The sequence below is a fragment of the Saccostrea echinata genome, unplaced genomic scaffold (genome assembly GCF_033153115.1).
Source record: "Saccostrea echinata isolate AGI-Se365-2 ecotype Australia unplaced genomic scaffold, CSIRO_AGI_Sech_v1 ptg000064l, whole genome shotgun sequence".
In the NCBI taxonomy this organism is placed as follows: Eukaryota; Metazoa; Mollusca; class Bivalvia; order Ostreida; family Ostreidae; genus Saccostrea; species Saccostrea echinata.
Window position 1 is genome coordinate 7,117,227 of NW_026889813.1, and position 15,274 is coordinate 7,132,500.

Here is a 15,274-nt window from a genome sequence, read left to right on the forward strand (position 1 = left end):
TATAAACTGACCATATAAACAAAAAATAACAACATAACACAAACTTATTGAAATTCGAATTGTATATTATGCACATTCTCGCTATAGCCAATCTCACTTGTTTATAACGCCAATCGTAAAAAAAAATATATATCTTTGAAAATATAATGAAAATTCAATAAAAACTGCTGGTATAGAAATATCCTTGGTTGCAACGTTATGTTAAAAAACTATAATCATTATAGTAAAATTTATAAACGTCAGTCCCCTGTTTTTGTTCATTGGGATGATAATCTCTCATTCTCACAATAATCCTTGGGTACCTGCCCCATTGGATTCAACATAATAATGACCCTTAATGGGAAAAAATCAAACAACGGCAGATTTTTTCAGGTTCTCGTCCGAGTCCGTTATTCTCGCGGATTTTGCAGGACTTCTGAAATGACGCCAAATCAAGCTGAAAACTTTAGCACCGAGACACAACAGAGCAATGACGATCATGACAATTGTCATGATGGAGTTTCTAGAACCTGCATGCTTTGTAGTTTTTAGCTTAAGGACATACGCATCGTTCCTTACCTACTGATAATTTTTCAAGATATTTTTTTTAATTTAAGATTATAGTGCCATCAGATGTTCGTAGACAAAAAATCAGTATGCATTACCAGGGGTTTTGAAAAGATATCAACCGATGATTTTGTATAATTAAAAGAAAAATATACAAAAATTGCTAAACATATATTCTAGACGTTTTGTTATCCAAACTTGTTTTAGAAGAAGTGTACAGCAGCATATATAGACATTAAAATGTAGCACACAGTTCCTTTATGTATTGGAACTCTTCAACTCTAGGGAAAAGACAATATAGCTCAAACTACGTTGCGTATGATTGTCCTTAACTAGCTCCAAGTGCAAGAGGAGCAACACACCACGGTGTTACGGTGTAGCGGGTGTACCGACCTAGGAAGGCAATGTCTACTGTAACAACAGTGTAGGCCAAAACATCAACCACCAAGATCGAAAGAGCACCTGTACATGCGTCATCATTGTCCACATCGGGAATTCCCTTGTAGATCATTGCCATGTTCACAAGAGTCGCTACGCCGCGTAGACACCGAGTCCATTCTGAACCAAGACACAGACGCACCGGTACCATGCAAATCTAAAAAAACTCTGCCGTTTTTTTTAGTAACTCCATGTTTTTATCAAAGTATCGATAGGAAATGAATAAACACACATACAAAGTGAATGCTACGGAAAACAGGACCAGGAAAGCGATAATAATTTCCTCTCTATTGAACAGAAGAATCTAGGACAGTTTGAGACACACTTTGATGATGAAGGTGGCGAAAATATGTGGCTTAATTGTCTGAAATGACGTGATGGAAATAGCTACAGATCTGTAGCTTTCTGGTCTGAAAAAAAAAAATGGGATGGACGACCGAGAGCTAAAGTGTCATCCATCCAAATAAGTGTACATTTATAGCGCACAAAAAAGTGCACTGTTTCTCGATTTATTTCTACACTACACTGTAGCTCTATAGTCGTCCATCCCAATTTTTTCAGACCAGCGAGCTACAGATCAGCAGCTAGGATGGAAGATGAGAGAGCTTCAGCTTAAAGGTAACTCGCACATTTATTGCGCACTAAAACTGCGAACGGTTGGAGGGATTTACCAGCCACTTCAAATTACAGTGTAAACTAAAAAAGTAAAATTTTTCGTCGGTCAAACGTTCAGGCCCAGGAGAGATGACAGCTGTGGGAACTGTTTCGAATGTTGGGAACATATGGAACAGATGGCGGCGTAAAACTCCCAAATCTTAACAGTTTTTACGGAATAAATTAACATTTTTGTGAATACATAGAACTGTAGCTTTCTGGTCATTCTGGGATAAGGATGGATGATCCGCAAATAAAATAGCAAAGAGTTTATCTTTATGAAAGACGTCTAGTCATATCGATTTTGCAGGTCAAAGGGTCTACTAGAGTACACGTGACTGCCAGATCAACTACAGATAGAGGGACTGTATACATACAGTGCATTATATGTGACTCTTTAAAACACTTAAATTCCACTAGCAGCTTCCTTAAAGAAGCAATGCTTTCTAGGCTCAGAACCTTACGTTAAAACGACTCGTAAAACAAGAAGATTTCCTCGATAGCTTTGGCAATGGCAACATTTGATTGGTTGGCAATGACGTACATCCGGGTCCCGCTTTCGTAGACCCGCGCACACCAATTTGGATTTTTTTTCACTTGTTTTCTGGTAGATATATCTGACCAAGGTTAAATCTGTGGACGGAATAACCCGATCGTCCTTCACCGTTATTGAGAATGATGGAGTATAAGTTTGTAGAAGAGCTCTGTTACCTATGTAAAAGCAACATTATTTTACCAAATTGTGTACTAATATTAAGTACATGTACCAAGTATAATGAAAATGTGCAGATATATATTGAGGTGTTTATCTTAAAAGAAATTATCTACATTTAAAATTTTACTTAAGTCCTAAGAATATAGAATAAAACATGTTAACAAATGCTAGGTATAGATCCTTATATTTGGCAGCTGATACACATACATGCTCCCGGGGCAAACTGTTTAGCATACCAGAAGAAAGTGATGTTATATAATAATGTAAAAATCTCTTTAAAGCAATGATCATGAAAAAAAGCTTTCTAATTTACCCCGAAAGGCTCAGCAATGCAATACCATGAAAATGTTTTAAGGGCAAAGAGTGGTTGCAGAATAATAGAAATCACTTTGAAGACATTACAACACTGAACATCTGGTTATATTAGACGCAGTTCTTGCTCCAAATTAAGCTTTAAGTATTAGTCTGGAAGTTAACAGAACTACAAGGCTGGTACAAGTAACTTTATGCAATTGTAAATCCCCATTACCGTCAACCCCATTACTGTCAACCAAACAAAAACGTTAGGAAGCGGAACGTTTGCGCAGCTGCCATCTGTTAGATTGACAGAACCGACAATAAAAAAGAGGAAGAAGAAAATATTTTTGATATTCTACCAGAATGTTAATTATTCTCTCAGAACAAGATATGTTTGCGAAGCACTGATGCCCCTGTATGGCAACTTACAGCAAAGGTTAAACTTTCTCAAATGCAAATCAAATATGTTGGTACCCAAAGTAAGGTCTCTCGAGGAATAAACCTGTGAAATATGAAAGCCCTAGCAGCAACCATTGAATAGATATGGAAAAATGTAAAAGTTTTTTTTCAAAAGTATGTCAAACATCAAGGTCAAGGTCAAATGGTCAAAATTAATGGTGCCCAAGGAAAGGCCTTCTCCCATGAAATACACAGGTAAAATATGAAAACCGAAGCACCAATCGTTCAAAACTTATGACCAAGGTTAAAGTTTTTTCCAAAAGTAGGTCAAACGTCATGGTCAAAGGGTCAAAGTTGTTGATATCCAAAGGAAGGTCTTGTCACAAGGATTACACATGTGAAATATGAAAGCCCTAGCACCAATTGTTCAAATGTTATGGCCAAGGTTAAAGTTTTCCAAAAGTAGGTCAAACTCCAAGGTCAAGGTCAAAGGGTCAAAGTTGTTGGTATCCAAAGGAATTAAGGTCTTGTCACAAGGATTACACATAAGAAGAATGAAAGCCCTAGCACTAACCGTTCAATGTTATGGCCAAGGTTAAAGTTTTTCAAAAGTAGGTCAAACTCCAAGGTCAAGGTCAAAAGGACAAAGTTGTTGGTATCCAAAGGAAGGTCTTGTCACAAGGATTACACATGTGAAGTATGAAAGCCCTAGCACCAATTGTTCAAAGTTATGACCAAGGTTAAAGTTTGATAAAATTTTGGAAAACTGGGTCAAACTCCAAGGTCAAGGTCAAAAGGTCAAATATGGTGGTACCCAAAGAAAGGTCTTGTCACAAGGAATACACATATGAAATATAAAAGCCAAAGCTCCAACCAATCAAAAGTTATGGGCAAGGTTAAAGTTTTTGCGGACAAACAGACAGACGGACGGACAGGGCAAAAACTATATACCCCAGAATCTTCAATACGGGGGCATAAAAATAGATAAGAGTACACGATTTTTTTTAAAAAAAGTAATAATTCCTGTTGAGTTCATCTGTGTTTAATGGTTTTGCATATTATAAAAACAAGAATCTTTTTATGTGATCATAAGTTTCTTTGAATCGAAACTTGAAATTAAATTAAAATTTTAGCATGAAAATTGCGAATAAGCACATTAATATTTATTTTTTAAATATCCTTACCATGACCTGAAATAATAAAAATATATTTAATATTGTAACAGTCTTTGTACACAAACGAAAACGAAATTTTGCTACATGCAATCATATATTTAATTTTAAGCTTTTTAGAGCATCGCCCCCGTTCACTTATATAAAATTTTGCCTTTAATGATTTTCCAAAAGAAATCATATTATCAGTGGGAAGCAAACAATTCCAGCATACCTAGAGGTAAAAAACTGACCTTCACCAAAGTAACTCAGACGAAGACTTCAAATGAGGAAGAGGATCTGATCTTTGGGTTATCGACTGATGATGGTAATCTGTCAAGACATATTGAAATCATCTAACGACGTCAACTAAGGACGAAAATCCTGCCGGTCATAAGGATATCAATCGAGGACAAAAATCTTACAAGACATGAGGATATCAACTGAGGACAACAACCTTATCGAACACACGGGGCCCATGGGCCACAACGCTCACCTTAGTCACAATAGTCCCCGACATACTCCTATGTAAAACTTCTATCCCTTATTGTGGCCCCACTCTACCCCAAGGTGCCATGATTTGACAAACTTGTACTACCTGTGAATGATTGCATCATAATTTTACTATAACCACAGCCATCCTGCTCTTGAGAAGATTTTAAAACATTTTTCCCAAGTAAAACTTGTGACTCCACCCTACTCTCGGGGCATGATTTGATCAAATTTGAATCTATACTATGTCAGGAAGCTTCTATATTAGTTTCATCTTTTCTGATCTAGTGGTTCTTGATAAGATGGTTTTCAAATAAGCCGTCCTATTGTCTTTATTTCTGAACTGTCTCCCTTTAAAACAGGGCATGGGTTTTTCTTTTGAATAAACTTTAATTCACTTTAAACAGGGATGCTTTATGGCAAGTTTTGCTGAAATAATGGGTCTTGAGAAGATGAAAATGTGGAAAGTTTACGACGGCAACGGACAAATTTGGATCAGCAAAGCTCACTTGAGCTTTTAGCTCATGCGAGCTAATGAGGACGAAAATCTAGTTGGTCAAAAGGATATGATTTGAGGATGGCAATCTAGCAGACCAAAAGGATATGATTTGAGGATGGCAATCTAGCAGACCAAAAGGATATGATTTGAGGATGGCAATCTAGCAGACCAAAAGGATATGATTTGAGGATGACAATCTCTCTGGTAATAAAGATATAAATAGGGGATCTTGCTTGTAATAAGGATCTAAAATGAGGACAAGAATCATACCAGTCTTAAGCACAGTTAGTGCCGCTAACCGTTGTATCTTGATAATCATCTATCAGCCATTTATATGTAGTGTCATTGCGAATGGAAACTCTTTCATTTTGGTACGGCTTAAATAGGAGCAATCTGCATTCAGGTCTCCAGCGATTAAGATGTGCTGTAATCGAAAGTTACAGATAATAAAAATCTGACTCGAAAGGATAAATAATATTATGACATTCTAAAAACACGTCAATGATTTGTAATTTAATCTTTTCATTTTGCTCTAATATATAAACCTACTCACAGGCGTTTTAAACCTCCATTCCACTTTAGCATACACGGCATCCAGAGCATCGATTTCTTTGAAGGCATCTCCGGGTCTCGTATGTAGACTAATTATTCCAAATTCATGCAGAGTTTCTAAAACAGTTATAGAAATGTATATATGTACAAAGTTTAACTAGAATTCGATTTCTTTGCTCAGTAATATACATACCTAAAACGTCGGAGTGAAATTTGACCGCATATGGAGGCCGCTCGAATTTATCTAAAGGATCTTCGTACTGGTAGTCGTCCAGTTTATTAATATACTTCTCTCTGAAATAAGGCAGCTTTTTTTAAAGTTAAACGTTTGCTGTGTCTTCATATTTATCATTATTGAAATGATAAATGTAGGGTTGTCAAGGAGTACATGTAAACGGTTACTCGAGTACTCGACAAAAGGCCCGAGTATCGATTATTAAGATCGATAAACAAGTACTTGGAAAAAAAATAAACCTTGCAATATTTCTTATTTTCATCGTTATTTGTCAAGCACATTCTTATGTACCGTTATCTCAGTTACCTAGTGTGGATTTTATAGTCACGTTTACTCAACAATTAAAATCATTAACGCCCTGGTCATTGGCGGCGCATTGTTTTGTTTATGACAATGGATTTCTCAGACAAATTAATTCGTTTAAAAAGCATGGACTCTTTTATTACTACGTATAACTTAGTAGCGACGAGCAAATTCAAAGAATTGTGCTCCCCCCGCTTTTCGGTGTCCTAGTGGATGGGATGCCATTATTTATTTTTGTAACTGTCTTCTTTCTGTGTCCTGTCTTGTCTGTGCATCATTAAAAAAACCCATAAATTATTGTCCCCCGCTTTCACTGAAAGTGGGGGATATTAATTTGGGTCTGTCTGTCCGTCCGTCCGTCTTTATTTCTGTCTGTCTGTAACGCTTTCGTTTCCGCACGATATCTCGAGAACCCTTTGAGCTTTCGCAATGAAATTTTGCATAGCAACTCCCTATGGCTAAAGAAAAACTGTACTGATTTTGAGGTCAAAAGATCAAAGGTCAAGATCATAAATTCTGTCTGTTTTAACACTTTCGTTTCCACGCAATATCTCGAGAATCCTTTGAGCTTTTGCAATGAAATTTTACATAACAACTCCCTGTGGCCTAAGGAAGACCTCTATTGATTTTGAGGTCAAAAGGTCAGAGTTCAAGGTCGTAATTTTTTACATTCCGTCTGTGTGTAACACTTTTGTTTCCGGGTGATATCTCAAGAAGCCTTTGAGCTTTTGCAATGAAATTTTATACCATAACTTCCTAGGGCCTCTCTCGCCCCTCTCAACGTGTCCCGTCCCGTTTTTTAATTATTATTTACATGTATTATATTAAAAGTCGCATGGCACTATTTTTAGCACAGGTGCTTGTGGAGAGTTACATTGTATTACGTATAATACAGGTTGTCAGGGGACATTATATTCTTATTACATCTATTAGAACTGTTTAGTAAAGGCTAAATTAGACACCATGTATTGATTAAAATTTTGACAATATCAAACGTCAATATAAACATTATATGTGAGTTAATGTTTGAACTTAATCTGCTGTATAATCAAGTGCCTCCGTGGTCTAGTGGCGTGTTGCTTGTTTAGCAAGCGTGAGGTCCGGGTTCAATCCCCGACGATTCTCTTTTTTTTTTAAATTAAATTTAATTTTTTTTTATTTTTGGATTTATTAAATGATACTATTCAACATGTGAAATGAAAAAGTTATGATGTCTGGCGTGTACAAACTCATAAAATCATTATTACAGTGTGATAAATTAAATATTCTGTATATTGAAAATAATCTTCTATACACATATTAAAGAATAAGAAATGAAATCTTTATATCAATATTGGCATTTTTTTTTAATTTGCTTCAATATACATGTATACATTTAATAATTCTACAAATACAGGGGGCAGTGTGACCCCCCTCCCCCCCCCGAACTGCGCGTGCTCTTCTTTTTTCCCTAAGCGGGGGACACATATTCTCTGAATTAGCTTGTTGAATTTATAACAGTTATGGAAAAGATTATAGCTTCTCAAATCTGCATCAAACATCAAGATCATGAGGTTAAATGTCATAATACAATCCGAAAGATCTTGTCACAGGTAATACACATGTGAAAAAATACAGTCATAATGTATACATGTACAATCAGAAAGGTCTTGAAACAGGTAATGCACATGTCAAATGTAAATGCCATATTTTCTCTCAATCAAGAGTTATCAGCAATATTAAATTTTTTGAAAATTATGTCAAACTTCAAGGTCATGGAGTTAAAAAATCAAAGCACATTTGAAAATGCTTGTCATGGGTAATGCACGTGTCAAATATAAATGCCCTATCTTCACTCCTTCAAAAGTTAGCAACACTGATAAAATGTTTGAAAATTAGGTGAAACTTGAAGGTCAAGGTCACGGGGTAAAATATTAAGGACACAGAAAGTGATAGTGACAGAGCTTGCGATTAAAAAATATTCAAAATTAGAATAACATTCCTTTTCTATTAATCTGTAAAATATCTTTGTATCCAAGTAGCAGCTTTACTAACCGATACTAGTATCTTTCGGCGGTTAACCGTGTACTCGTTGACAACACTACAATCTCTGATTTAGACCTGAAGACTCGTTTTGAGAGTTCTACGTCGTTGCTACCTGTACAGGAAGGCATACTGTTCTTCGCTGTCCAATCTACCGCGGCGTTTGCTGACGACTAAACTGAACGGCTCATCCGACCTCCTGAAAACAGAAAAATGATATCAGAAGGAAATAAAAGCCTTTAATGGCTATGGTTCCGTTCCTTTCAAGAGGAGGAGAGCGGTTTGTAAAGATAGTATGGAAGTAATGGTGATTTTAAAATGAGTAACCAACATTTTCACATCTTTGCGTATAATAGGTTCCGCTCCGCTCTCTAAGTTTAGATATATTATGATACAGTATCTTAGATAACGGTGTCTGTGCCGTAATCGGTCGCGCGTCGGACTGACAATCTCGGGGTCGAGAGTTCGATCCCCGGCGTGGGCGCTGCGGGATTTTCTTCAGAAAATGAAGCCGTGCACTTTTTCGGCATAGTATGCTTACGCTATATATATCCTTAGAACACTATGCATAATAATATTGAATATGAATAAACTCTCCTTTAATAGATAAAGAGAAATTACTTTAGTCAAAAAATTCCGTATATATTTGAGCGTAAATGATTTTTTTAAAAAAAATTACAGATTATTAGACAATTCTTACTTACGTTTCGTTGTTGAGCTTCTCCACAAGTTTGTAGATGAAGGTTTCAGACTTATCCTTGATTTCTTGAACCAAAACGATGTCATATCGTGATAAAATCTGACGAATATTTTTAATGAATCCATTTGACAATTATACATCATGTACCCTGATTACATCGCATATTTTATACTGAATTCAGTCATGAAAAATCATATATAGACCACTCTGACATTTTGCGATAAAAGCTAGTGTTACTGATATAAATTTTCTCCAATAACCTCATTCTTATTTTCCAGTAAAAATGCAAATATTGGATCCAGCAGAGCTACATATACACTTTCATTTCGTAAACATGATTTTCAAAATGTCTTTACCTTTACAAGTTCCTGAGCAACTTCCGGCTTTTCAAACTTGGTCTTCCCAAAAATCTGGATGTTGAAAGCTCCGATTCTAATGGGACCTTGATCCTTGAAATTTTCCAGTTCCGATATAACCCCCTCTATAGCCAGCAGGCCACAGCAAAACACCACAAAAGTCTCCTTAAGCTTCCACATGTTACTTGTGACCCATAAGACTTTCCATGTATATTCTATCAGTCATAATTGTTATCCCGTTATATAATACCCTGTGTGCTTATTTTCTATTGCATATTTATTCTGTGTGTTGAAGAGCATATCACGGTTCAATAAAGATTTTAATGTTTAAAAGATTGATCAAAACGTGGATATTTAGGGTCAATAATTGAAGGTCTATTTTAAATCAAAAATCAATGCACATTGTTAACTTAAAATATTCTAAGTATAATGCATGTAATTCATCGGTCCTTTTCACAAATTGATAAATTGCATAATGAAAATATTATTATGCAATTGTGAATACACATTGAAAACATAATTCTAGAATTAGCCTTTTGAATTTTTAGCCTTTTCGTTCGTCCCCGGTCGAGTGGCTTTGAAATAGGGGTGGATAAAGGATTTAATTTCGGCTACACCCCAACAATAACTACTATAGATAACTATAGTTTACTATAGTACTATCAAAGTTTTTACTGTGGTAAATAAGCGTTTTACTATAGTAATTTAAAGTATTTTTTCAGGCACATTTTTGATAATGGATGGAAGTAGTATTTGTATATTCACATATTATTTCCAAGTTTTACCTCTTTGTTTTAAGAGATCATAAGCTTCAACCCCCCCCCCCCCCCCCAATTCTTATGCATACTTTCATAGTGAATCGAAGTATCTAAGTATTTACTATAGTTAAACAAAGTAATTTTTGTTCGGGTGCAATTTTTAAAGAGAGAGAAAGAGGAGGGAGAGACCTGTGACGTTCATTTCATTACTTTTATGAAAAAAAGGATTATAAAAATACGAGTTAATTTTTAGAAAGTCATCCAGGGAAGCGTGTTCTGATTTTTTTCTCTCCCATGGCCATATGCATGAGGACAGGACCCCCAACCTCTCCCCTTTCCATCGAGCCTTTTCGACTTTTTTTTCAAAAATCATCTTTTATGACTGGCATATATTTGAACTGATATATCAATTTGAGAAGGAAATGCCTGTAAAAAATCCTAACTCATTGTAGTTCTTTTATATGTAGAATATGATAGAAATTTCTATAAAATGTCGTTTTCGGTATTTTATCGAATTGATGGCATCAATTATATCATAAATATGTCATAAAAAGATAATATGGGGGGAGGGGTAAAATTAAATCTACATGGGAAAGGGAGAGGGGGTTCTTGTCCTCGGGCACCTATATCCATGGTCCTTTTTCTTTGCACCTTTAAATTTCGTGATGTTTTCTGTGTCTACATCTTTATACATGTGCTTTTTCAATAAAATGTAACTCTTAAATTTATTCAACTTGTAATCGGTCATTTACAAAATTATTTTGTAAAACATTCTTATTGAACAGACAAGTACTCTGAAACTGATATTAAAAAGATGCTTGAGTTTCTGATTGACAAGGCCAACTTTAAAATAATGTTTGCTTGCCCTCTCCCGACTATGGATGACAAAATTGAGTCGGTAGGTAGATGAGAATTTTTTTTGAAAGAAAATTTCAAAATTAATGCTGAATTTTCAAAATCTATTTACCGGAATACATAAAAAAAGTATTGCTTCCTGAAGTTTTAAAAAAGTTTTGAGTATAGGGCCATTTTAGCCAGTCGGTCGGGAGAAGGCAACAAAACAATTTTTTAAAGATGGTCCAATATCTATGTAGTTTTTGAAGATCAGGCTCCGGGGCCATAAAACTTCGATGAGCTCACTTTTGATCTCAGTCTTACTTTTCCACTATACATGTATATTCCTTTTATAAAAGTGAGACTGAGATCAAAAGTGAGCTCATCTAAGTTTTATGGCCCCGGAGCCTGATCTTCAAAAACTACATACCTGGTAGATATTGGGCCATCTTTAAAAAATTGTTTGGTTGCCCTCTCCCCACCGACTGGTTAAAAATGGCCCTACTCAATTTTTTTTTAAAACTTCAGGTCTTCCAACAAGCTGTCGGAAATCCCATGGGTACCAATTGCGCCCCGTTATTAGCAGACCTATTTTGTATTCATATGAAGCAGAATTTATTCAAAAACTACTACATGAGAAGAAGATACTTGCTGTGGCCTTCAAATCGACATTTAGATATATCGACGACGTATTATCAATTAAAAATGGACTTTTGCGAGAAGCGCTGACTTTTCCAATCGACGGCTTACTCATACACTAGGACATAGTATGGAAGCTCTTTTGCGATATAAATAATAAGCTTAACAGTTAATCAACGATAATAACGGGCCATTTCGAAGCATATATTACGTTGTCTAGGAAGGAAAGGGCAACTATACCCTACCCTCAATCTCCTCCCTTCCCACATTGACCAACTCATGCTTAGTTTTCCGTCCGGAATGTTTTTTCTTCCTTATTTGATCCCTTCAGAAAATGAGATTGAAAGGAGGTACTGACCCTCACGAAAAAGGTAATTTAAGCTATGTAATTCTGCCTCCCATCATCTCTTGTCTTGATTGCATACCAGTTAATCATGTTAGTGCCCAAAACAAGATACCTATAACCACTATTAAGGTTTTCTGATCTGTTATCAATTCCGTACCTCCGTACATAAGGCAGGCTTATATGTCCAAGTAAGCTGTCGACTGTAAAAGTCAGTGCTTCTAGCAAAAGTCCATTAATAGTTACTTCCATTCATATGTCGACTCGATGTATCCCAGAGAAATTGAAAAGATACCACAGAGTCGATCTGCCACATCTGTTTCATATTTGGATATTTTACTAGAAAAAGACGTAAATGGTAAGCTAACAATAAAACTTTATGATAAACGTGATGACCTCAACTGTTCCATCTCAACTTTCCTTACTTATGTAGCAATATACCTTTATCACCTGCATATGGGGTTTATACCTCCTAGTTGATTCGATATGCAAGAGCATGCTTCACGTACCATTTCTTAAACCAGGCAAACTATTGACAAACAAGGTGATGAAACAAGGATATCAAGAATCTCGTTTAAAGCCATCATTTCGAAACTTTTATGGTCAATACAATGACCTTGTCAGTAAATACAATCTACCATTATGTCAATGCTGGCTGAAGTGTTTCATACTCATTGTTAGGCCATTATTTAAACACTGAATTGTCAAGGATTTTTTCCGTTTGCACGATTATGACAATGACCACACAGCGGGTGTGGCCGGTCGGCAGGGGATGCTTACTTCTGCATTGCACCTGTACCCACCTCTGTTTTTTGAAGGTCCGTGTTTGCTCTGCTCCGGATTTGTATTGTTTCTAGTGTTGTCAACGAGTACCCAGTGAACCGGTTTACCGTCGAACGATGCGAGTATTGGCTAGTAACACTGCTACTCGGTTACTCGAATATATAGTATTTTACATAGTAATTCAGTAGGATAAAATGTTTTTTTTTTGTTTTTGTTTTTTTTTTTTTTTTTTTTTTTTTTGTTTATAAATTTCCAATTTTATTTACCGTTATTCAACGTAAGTCTCGATCTAGCATTTTACAAATCGGTCTGTTTTGGTTCTATTTCACAGTTTATCTAATTGATGGCTTTGATTGCCAAGGGTTTTTGAGGGCTTGAATTAATTATTATTACCTCACATAAACTTAATTATGCTTGTCCGCATTACAAGATTAAAGAAGATGTCGCCACATGCATTAAAAGCATGGAAATATTTTAAAAGAATGACTGAAATTACGTCCGTGAGGTGTAAAATATGTGAAATGGAATTAACACACGGAAGGGACAACAAATATGCTAAACCAACTCAAACTGAATTTTATTCTGAAACCAGTTATGAAAAGGACATGAAGCAAAACAACCATTTATTATGGGTATTTGAGAAGGAATTAAATTAGAAGATATTGTGTGTTTGTAATTATAAATTAAATTCATCTGCAGTGCATTTGTGTTTTGTACAAATGATGAGATAAATATAGAAAGTATACATGTGATGTATATTATAGTTACTACTGAAGTATATATACAGCAAAAAAATAATGTTTTTAGGTCTAAAGAAAATCCGAGTAACCGGTTACTCGATCGAAAAGAAAGCGAGTAACCGGTACTATAAATCGTCCGATTTGACAACACGCATTGTTTGAATGGACTTTGAGATTGATTGATATTCGTTATCTTCGTATTTCATGTATTTCTTTGTTAGAGAGGAAAGTAAAGTCTTAAATGAGATAACTTTGGACCAACCCAACATATTAGTTACGCTTAATACGATAAAATCAATCTTTTCTTATAATGATAGCAGACTTTTTAAAAGCATTATTCTGTAGTATCCTTTAATTCGTGGGGTCATTGTTCGTGGGCAACCAAAATTTTATTGGTTCTTGGGGACTTAATTTTGTGGGTAACTCGTATATACAGAAGAGTCAATGAATAAATGTTAACTTAAAAAAATAATTGACCGTGGGAATTTAGATTCGTGGTTAAGGGTGACCCACGAACATTGGTGCCCTACAAACATTGAATGATGAGTCCACAGTATTCAATTTTCCAAACAATTAAGCACTATGATATGCCCTTTTCATTTTTCATTGCAGTTGGAACGATACCTAGGAAGTGGGTTCATGATTAAAACCTTATGTAATTTCTATTTAACATTTCATTTTTAGCGATTTAGAAGGATTGTAAATTACATGAATTCAAGGATTTTTGACGTGAAATATAGCTTTGAAAGATTCAAAAGTATTTAAGGACATACGCAACGTAGTGTAATTTTGAGTTTTGTTTTCCTATTTTCTGTAATTTAAAGCAATATCTGCTGCAACTTTGGTGTCGGAAATTTTTGTGTCAATATTGTAATTAACTATTTTAATGTTAGAAAAAAGAACGTTTAAAAACTTTTGTTGTTAATATTTGTGATGGAAGAACTATTTATATGCTTTGATTGAAGCAAAATTGCATTATTGTCATCCAGTACAATATTGATTTCTTATATAATACTATACATTCCATTGTACAGAAATCTTTCTTCTGAAAAAAAAAAAAATACTTTGTTTAGTCTAATTTATCAGAAAGGTTTAAATTACATACAGATTTGTCATAACATCACATTTTATCAGCAAAGTAAAATTCTAAAATGCAGCTAATATTGCTTTAAGAGTTCCATTAAGTTTTTGACTCTTATAATGCTGTATACCCAATTCAAAACAAATTTTGGGGAAATTTCAGCTGAAATTATGTATTTTGTAATTCTTGTATATTTTCTTAATGAAAATCCAAGGATTTTAATCATTTGATATCCTTTCAAAACCCCTGGCAATGTATGCTGAATTTTTGTCTATGAACATCTCATGGTACTATGATTTTAAACTGATGATATTTTGAAAAATAATCAGCAGATTACAATTTTGTAAAGTACGTTGCGTGTGTCCTTAAAGGTAGTTTCCGATATCAAAAAATGATTCCAAAAATTTGAACCATTGATACCATTAAAATACCTCATATGCTTTCATTATATCATACAGAAAAAAGGAGATAAATGCTACGTGTTCTTTGAGACTCTGTGCAGACCTACTTTGATCACATTATTCAGATTGCAAATAGAGACAACACTGTAGCACGAGATTAGTGAAATATGAGTTTTTCAAGCGCCAAACTACATAAGAAACTCATATGAATAAGCAATTATATGTACATACATATACACACATATATGTATGTTGAAAGTAGAACAAGACATATATTATTCAAATTTCCGTATATATATACTGTATTATTGAGGAAGCAAAAGCACAAAGTAACTC

At 35.0% G+C, this 15,274-nt stretch overlaps 2 pseudogenes; both read right to left on the minus strand.

Moving 5' to 3' along the window:
* Positions 1–348: 348 nt before the first annotated feature.
* On the minus strand, positions 349–4,720 carry LOC133175713 (uncharacterized; annotated as a pseudogene).
* A 746-nt stretch (positions 4,721–5,466) lies between these two features.
* Positions 5,467–9,539, minus strand: LOC133175714 (deoxyribonuclease-1-like; annotated as a pseudogene).
* Between the last annotated feature and the right edge of the window lie 5,735 nt (positions 9,540–15,274).